This window comes from Triticum aestivum, chromosome 5B (assembly GCF_018294505.1).
Source record: "Triticum aestivum cultivar Chinese Spring chromosome 5B, IWGSC CS RefSeq v2.1, whole genome shotgun sequence".
In the NCBI taxonomy this organism is placed as follows: domain Eukaryota; kingdom Viridiplantae; phylum Streptophyta; class Magnoliopsida; order Poales; family Poaceae; genus Triticum; species Triticum aestivum.
Window position 1 is genome coordinate 43,364,954 of NC_057807.1, and position 8,294 is coordinate 43,373,247.

The 8,294-nt window shown below is 45.9% G+C and overlaps 1 pseudogene; it reads left to right on the forward strand.

Moving 5' to 3' along the window:
- Nucleotides 1-877: 877 nt before the first annotated feature.
- On the forward strand, nt 878-1,578 carry LOC123115590 (uncharacterized; annotated as a pseudogene).
- The last annotated feature ends 6,716 nt before the right edge of the window (nt 1,579-8,294 follow it).

An 8,294-nucleotide genomic window follows, 5' to 3' on the forward strand; every position in this document is an offset into this window, starting at 1 on the left:
TCTTGACGAAATCGTGTTTTGTTAGTTTGAATGAATACAAGGTATGGTGTATAGTTCTATCGGTCCAAACAAAATTGGTCCAGCTTATTTATATGACATGTTAAATAGTAAGAAATATTTTGGTGCTTTTTTTAAGTGTTCATGTATTTTGAAAAGTTATTGTTATTATAAAATATTTATAAAAAGTGTTTGCCCATTTTTAAAAATTATCTGTGTGGAAACCCCCCTCCCCCGCGTCGCCCTCCCCACGGGCGACTCGGGAGGCGACGCAGCCCTCAAGCGCTCCCTCCCCTCCTCCTCCCCCTCCCCCTGCCGCCGCCGGTGCTCCCCGCCGGGCAAAGCCCTGGTGGATCCGGCGGCGGCGGGACTTCGCTCCCAGGCGGCCTCCCCCCTCGAGCGTGGGGCTCGACGAGGCTGACGGAGCTGCGCTTCTCCGAACCTAGGGTTTCGCGACGGCGGCCCCAGATCCAGAGGGTCGGGCCTCTGGACTGGCGTGGCGAGCACGCGGGCGGCACGGCGCGACCCTTTGGGGGCGCGGCTGCGGCTGCTTGGCTGTGCCCCGGCGGATCCGGGTGGCGGAGGCTGCGGGCCGGCGCGGCAGCGGCCATGGTCGGCGGCGGCAAGGTGCAGGTGGCTGGTCTCCGCGACGGCGCCACTAGCCCTGCTCGACGTGTCCCGTGCGATGGCTGGCCTTGTCTGGCAGCCATCCAGCAGCTGCTGCACTGCGCTGGCCGGTGCTTCCCTACATCGACAGTGACAATACGTGGTTTCCCTCTCGGTGCTGGTGGTCCTCTCTGGCGATCTGCTTCCCCATCTCCTGTTTGCTCTGCTTCGGCGGTTTTGGGGTTCTGGTCTTGGGCCGGGCAAAATCCCTGCGCGGCGATGGCCTGCGCTGACAACGGCGACACCTGAGGGTGCCGTTACCTCCATGGAGGCGCTGTCATGGCCCAGACTGGACCCTCTCCTCGGGCACCGGGGGAAACCCTTGGTCCAGTTCCCTGGACAAGGCAGCGACGGCGTCTCAGCGCCGTTCCTTTCTTGAAAGCGCTGCTTGGGTCGCACTTGGAGTCCCCTATGCGTCAGCTGGAGATGGTGGCCTCCCCGGTCTTTCCGGCGAGGTTTGCTGGTAATGCGATGCTGTGATGAGGGCTGCAGCATGGAGCGTGGGCGTCCGGGGCGCAATGTACGCCGGCGCCGGCACGTCCAAGACGATGGCTTCGCTAGTTTTGGCTGGGTCCTGCCATCCACCTGCCGTCTCTAGGCACATATGGGTGGAAGGTACGTTGGCCCGGCCAGCCCTGGAGATGCAGTCTTCTTCGGAGGCGCCTGGCAACGGCTGTGACGCGGCCTTGAGGCTTTGTGTCTAGCTACCTTGCCATTCATGGTTGGAGGCTGGACAAGGCTAGACCTTTCGTTGTTGCGGTCTGTAGTTGGTAGCACCTCCTCACCTGCTTGTCTGGTGAGGACGATGGTGTGTGTGCGTGTGTCCCTCCTCCCGGGAGGTTGTACCTGTACTGCTGTTCTCTTCCTGTTCAATGAAATGAAACGCAAACTCTTTTGCGTTTTCTCGAAAAAAAATTATCCGTGTAATTAAAAAAGGTGTTCATCAAATTTTTTAAAACATGTAATTACAAAAGGTCTTCAAACATTTTAAAAAAAATCTTCATGTAGGTTTAAGAAGTATACAAGCCTTTAAAAATGTTGATGTAACTAAAAAATGCACCTATTTTAAAAAAAAACTGTGTAAATTTCGAAGTGGTCACATATTTAGAGAAAATGTTCAGTTTATAAAATGATAGGGTATTGTCCAAAAAATGTATATCTTCTAAAATGAAAAAAAAACTTGGACAAGAAAACAATAATAGAAACATAAACAAAAACAAATGACAAAAAAACGATGGGTATGGCTGAGGTTGCTAGTATGTTGGACCCGTGTATCTTCCTCTATATAAGAGCAACTCTAGCAGATGTGCTACATGTGGCCGATCGCCATTATAATCACCTGTGTGGCGATCAACATATAAAAAGGGGCTCTAACAGATCGTCATATGCGTCGTGATCGCCATATATTATGGAGCTCGCATGGAATATGGAAGCTGTGGAGGCCCCGCTCGGAGCTCTGTCCAAACCCAATTGTCGTGGCAGAAGTGAAGTTTTATATTTTTCATCATCACACCAAAGCCGGGATTTGAAGCGGCGCTGCCGTCGACATAGAAAATCACCGGCGAGTGGGGAGACATGACTGTCAAGCACCCGACAATTAAATGGCGCACCCGCTTGGTCAGATTCATGTAGCGACCCATCGAATGTCCACCACGCGACATCATCTCCTTGCTACGGATGTTGTGTGAATGGTCGTCGGACGCCCGCTGCTGCCCAACTGCCCTCTTACTAGCTCTGCGGTGGCCTATAAAAGGAGGATGACGTCCCCCCTCGCCCTATACAATCACCTCCTCGATGCCTCCCAATCATGACTTTGAGTCAACACCGCAGCGGAAGGAGCACCCTCTCATCTTTCGGTCCGAGGAGGAGGAAAAGCAGGACGAGCTGGATGAACCGCCCCCCTTTTGGGCTTGTACACAATGTCGTGAACACTAGTCGGGTGATGGATGTGGAAAGAGAGCAACATTTTTGGGACGAGCACTTACCCCCGTCTTCGGCGCCCGCACATGGCCTGCGGGACGAAGGCGCAGAACATTTTTCTGGTTCATCGCGCCCACGGTGCCGCCATCCACGCATGATCGGCGTGGGACGATGCCGTTTTGTGAGATTGCAGCGTCATACGCCGCATTCCACTGCTAGCAAATCCCGCGGTCGCCGTAGCCACAAGTAATTAGTTGTATGCTATTCATCGGCGTAATCAATTAGTTATTCTATGAATGTAAGTCACAATGCAACTAATTTTCTCTCGTTGTCTATAGGAATGAAATGTCTGGTTTTTGAATCAAATGTGTGCTTCTAAATCGGTGATTACTGGGAAAGAAGCGATGACTCAATGCCAGGTACGTCCTTTTTTTTGCGAGGACCCAATGACCCAATGACAGGTAGGTCCTACTTCAAGAGAATTCTATGCATGTTGATTTTTGGTGATTCTGATTTTGCCAAAATCCGTTTCGATCAGCCTTCATATTTTTTTATGATCGTTTGCATACCACTCTTGGTGGTTCAAATTATGACAACTCTATTGCTCTAATGCTATTAGAATTGCTCCGATGCTATTAGCTTCAGCTTGTGGCTCGATCGGCGGCTGGAACGTGCAGCATGACCTAGACGACGTGCGAATCGGTAGCCCATCTTCTTCTTGGCACCGCATGCATGAAGAAGGCACCCGTACCGTACGTATCAGTGGAATGTTTTACCGTGTTTCTTTTTTAGTTTGCAATGAAAAATATGTGAACCGGTGTACTGTCACGTACCATGGAAGATAAGCATAGAAAATCCCATAGTATGTGAACCGGTGTGCTGGAGGAGAAAAAGAGGAAATAGAGAAGTGACGTTTTGACCACGACGATCGGGCTTTCTTCGATTCCCTTGGAAACCATAATATCAAAGCACATGTGTGCATGTACTGCGTGCTTTTCAATGGTACACACAAGAAACAAAGAATTTGTGCGGACGTACGTTCGCCCGTGGAATGCGGAACCATTTTGGACTCAAAGTCTCGGTAAAGACAAAGTGATCGTACGTTTACACCAACGGTCATCGACTAGCTACAACACATGCATGCATGTCTATCATCAAATTGAATATATACTATGCTCCAATTTTGGATTGTCGCTATATATATTCCATACACTGCTAATGCTCCATCAGTGTACAAGAAAGTTTTCTTGCTTTCAGGCAGCGATGTACTCTCTGTAAACTAATATAAGACGCTTAAGATCATGTATAGAGCATCTCCAACGTCAACCTGCATATTTCGACCGTAAATGTTCTTTTTAGTCCGGACATATGTCCGGCAACTGATGCGGAAGCCTGCAATCCAACGCTAGTCGCAAACACTGACCTCTATTTTCTCAGACATGTTATCAAACACCTAATGTGCGGCGTGGCGACTTGGGCAGGACACGGACGCGCGCTGACGACGGCACGCGAGCTTGGGCACGGCCGCGCGCGCGGCCACGGAGGCAAGCGGGCTCTGGCGCGCGACCACGACGGCAGGTGAGATCGGGAAGCGGCCACGCCCACACGGCGACGTCACAGTGTGCCCCTATTAAACACTGATGCATCCATGAGTGTCTATTATTGTACACATTTTACCAGTCTTTTCCTCAATAGTAAAAGAAATGAAACCAACCCAAGGCCTAACCCTCGTTGGCATTTTTTTATAGGAGAAACTCCGCGAGCACTACGCATTCAAGACGGGACTTGAACTCGAGTGGGCTGGCAGCAACCTCAGCTGCCCAGCCAACGGGTCGACGCCCCATCCTCCTTTTCATCAATAGTAATGCAGCAATGCAGGAGTACAAATTAATGGGCAACTTAAATTATGTAGTTTGTCGGGCACTTTGTGCGACCCATGTGAGCATGTCAATGGCTTGCCATGCAAGGCTACTTAAACTGGCAAAATGAGAAGAGAGTTGCAAGACAATTAAGAATTTAAGATTCTTTCAAGATTATAGAGAATAATTAGTTGCAGACAGAAGCGATGCTGTGCTTAACGGATGTAGGGTTCTTCGGTGATATGCCAACGCCTCCATGTCCCCTCACCAACTGATTCGGCGCGAATATTGGCGCCCCTGTCCCGTTGCTGCAATTTCCTCTCTCAAGACTCTCCAGGTTCCTTGGGATTAGTTGTAATCAACTGGAGATCTTGGTCTCTGACTAATGACTACAGATGCACACCGTCGCTTCTAGATGCATGCATGCGTCAGTGGCAATGTGGCCGGTATGTGAGCTGCATGCATGCATGATACCTGCTCAGTTTCGGTTTTCGCCAGTTTTGTTAATAAATCAAACAGTTCTCTTCTTTTTAATTAATCGTTGGGGCAAATCTTTTCTCTTCGTTTTGAAAACAAAAAGATACCTGCTCAGTTAGACCTAGCCCATGCATGTGAGGAAATATGCACTTCATGCATGGATGCTTCTTGTACATTTCCAAGTTATTACAGCAATTCAGCGTTGTCATATACGCATCCACAATGTGGATTCGGAGGTTCTCTGACTGTTTTGTGTTGTTTCAGCTGGATCTTAGCCATCAATCTTGTTGATAAACATTTGTCGTGTTTTTCTCTAACATTTCTAATAGTATCGTACTAAGATTTTGCAGTGTTAACGAGTTGAAGGCCACTGTGATAAACTCATGAGCGATGATTGCAAGATAACACCACTGGTGCACTGAATTTTTCTTGAGCTGGAGGCATCGAGTTGAACTAAAAGGTGCGGAGGGAGATCCACATGGGGATTATGCACCACAATTGAAAACTAAAACTCTAATCTGACCTCTTTAGCAAAAGGAACCCCTAAGTACCAGGCTATAGTGCTGAATTAAAGAATTGATGTACGCCACGCTAGCTAGTTAGATCGTATCTTCATCTGAGCATCTTTAGTCGATCAATATTGGGCATAGGAATCAGGTGATCTAGTTTTGTCGTTGGCGCGACTTGGTATGTACTTTTTGGTTGCCATTTTCTTTGGCGGGGATACTTTTGGTTGGCGTTTAGGCAGACAAATTTTCAGCTTTGGTGCTAATTGATGTCGTTAGTCACACCAAGTTGAAGTTAGTTGAAGGGCCAATTAATTAAGTACACCTCTAGCTGCCGGTTTGTTTAACACTTGGAGCACTCTATAGGAAGACATTTTCTTGTCGTAGCGCATAACGGATGCTGCCAAATTGTGCTACTTCTGGTGAAAACAGAAGGACATATAACATGTTTCCTCAAAAAGGATATTATACTTGAATCATGTAACTTTTGTAAAGGGTTGTGAATTTGGCTTCTTTTGCCTCGTTTACCATTCAAGAGGAGAATAATTAGTCAATGTTCTAGTAATCTTCTTAACGGCATTCTACGGTAGTACTCTCTGTACAAAGAAATATAAGTGTTTATATCATTAAAATAGTGATTTAAACGCTTTTATATTTCTTTACGGAATGAGTAGCAATTTAAATGAAACTTCTACTGTTGTTTAACTCTCCGTGCCTTCTGCACAGTCGATTGAAGACAAATTTGTAAAGAGTATGCATCAGGTATTTATCAAGCTAGCTACTCCCTCCTTTCCGGTTTATAGGGCTCATAAAAATTTATTTTTTTGTTTTATAAGTCTCAATTCTACTAGTACTACTTTTCATCACATGTTTGAATTTCGAGGTGCACTAAATTACCCCGACGCAAGCAGTATCAGGAGAAAACTTACCAATGCATGTAGAAGTTCATGAAAATTTAATGGCCATGCATGCATTCATTGTAATTAATGGATCGATAAACATAACTTTTTGAGAAAAACGAGCGTACTCTTGTGCAAACTATGAAATTAATTCCACCAATCACCGTCTAACTTGGTTGGAGAGATTTTGAAATTGAGCCTTATAAATTGAAAAGGAGGAAGTACTCCGTACTGTTTAATCAGTGGGGAGGAACTTAGGAGTAACATCACACACTCCAATACAACTTTGTTTATGTGGCGCGTATTTAATGAAGAAAGAGGTGCTTGTGGTAACTAGCTAAGTTATCGGAACATCGCACACTCAAAGAAACAATGAGTCTATAACCTAATAAATATATCGTTGCATGACCCTACATAGATGTTCCTACCCACTATGGAGGTAGTAACATAGTCTAGGGAAGTGTGAAGTTACTAGCTTATATTCTTGCCCATTGTGACCAGCCTAACAAGTTTAATGGTCGTCTTTGTTTGGCATGCGCCGGCACGCATGTGCCCTGGCTGGGTTTGCTAGCTCGCTGGGCCACTGAATTTGTTCCCGGTGCCTGTTTAATTATTTTTGCGGGATGGAGACTAGTTAAATTTCCTGACAGGGCCAAAAGACCCGTGCTCGTTAATCAAGTATTTTCTCTGTAAATTAATATGAGAGCATTTAAAACACTAAAATAATTATCTAAATGCTTTTATATTAGTTTACAGATGGAGTACATAGAGAAAATGATGGGAATTGTGAAGTCAGGGAGACCAGTTTTGATTCGAATCATCATCAAAATTGGCCTATTTGCACTGGCTTAATCAGGTTACATGCATGCATGTTTCTGCATGTCAGGCGCTACGGAAATTAGTTAACTCTTCGGTTGCCTAATCTCTGCCATGTGTGATTCTGTTAAGAAAAATATAACAGTACAGTACAGGAGTCACACTGCACCCAGTCAACCTCCACTCCCAAGATTTCGTCTGCCAACGGTGGAATCGACACTTATCTGGTCATCTGGCGTTAGGGGCTGTTTAGTTTTAGGCCTAGCATTGTCACATTTTTTCACACATTTTTGCCAAGCTTGCCTAAGGTTAATTCATCAAAATGAAAGTCACAAGTTGGCAAGTCTAAGAGAATCTTGCCAGTTTTTTTATGTGTATGCCATGTAGGGCCCAAGTGAGGCTTGCCTAAGATGTGACTTGAACCAAACACTCATCTAAGTTGGTCAAACTTGCCTAACTTTAGATATGACAACCTTTGACAAAGTTAGTCACAAACCAAACAAGCCCTTAGTCTAAAGTCATGTGAAGAAAATCTCATGCCTAAAGCTTGACCTTGCCGCCAATTGAGTATATACTTCGGTGCCATGCAGCTCAGGTAACTTGACCTAAATTAATGCATGCCGGTAGGTCATGCGTTAGATTACGTACGTACTGCTCCCTCCATTTCTCTACTTCTCTACTACCTAAAAAAACGTAAGGTTTCCTCTCCACTCTTATGTTTCCCTCGCTTCGTCCAACCTCTCGTATAACCCCCCCCTCCCCTCAATCGATTTTCTTTTCTCCCCACCGGTTTTCTCCCGCCGGTTTTATCCTTGGTTTTTCTATTCCTTCCTTAACATGTAATTAATTCATGTATGGTAACCAGTCGCAATTAATTCATGCATGGTAATCTCTACTACTCCCTGTATTTCCTCCCCGCCTGATTTTCTATTTAAATCAGTTTTTATTTTTCCGGCTAAACCAGGATCAATCTTTGGTAACTCATTCAATTCTCTATGATAAGCGATCTCTGCTTTGGCAATGCATAACGCAATCCATTCACATCAATCACGCGCATATTCTTCTATTCCTTATCTTGGTTTATTTCCTGCCTTTTCCGCGTATCTCCATAAAAATATCTCCCTTCCTTTCCAGATTCCATCTCATTCATCTGA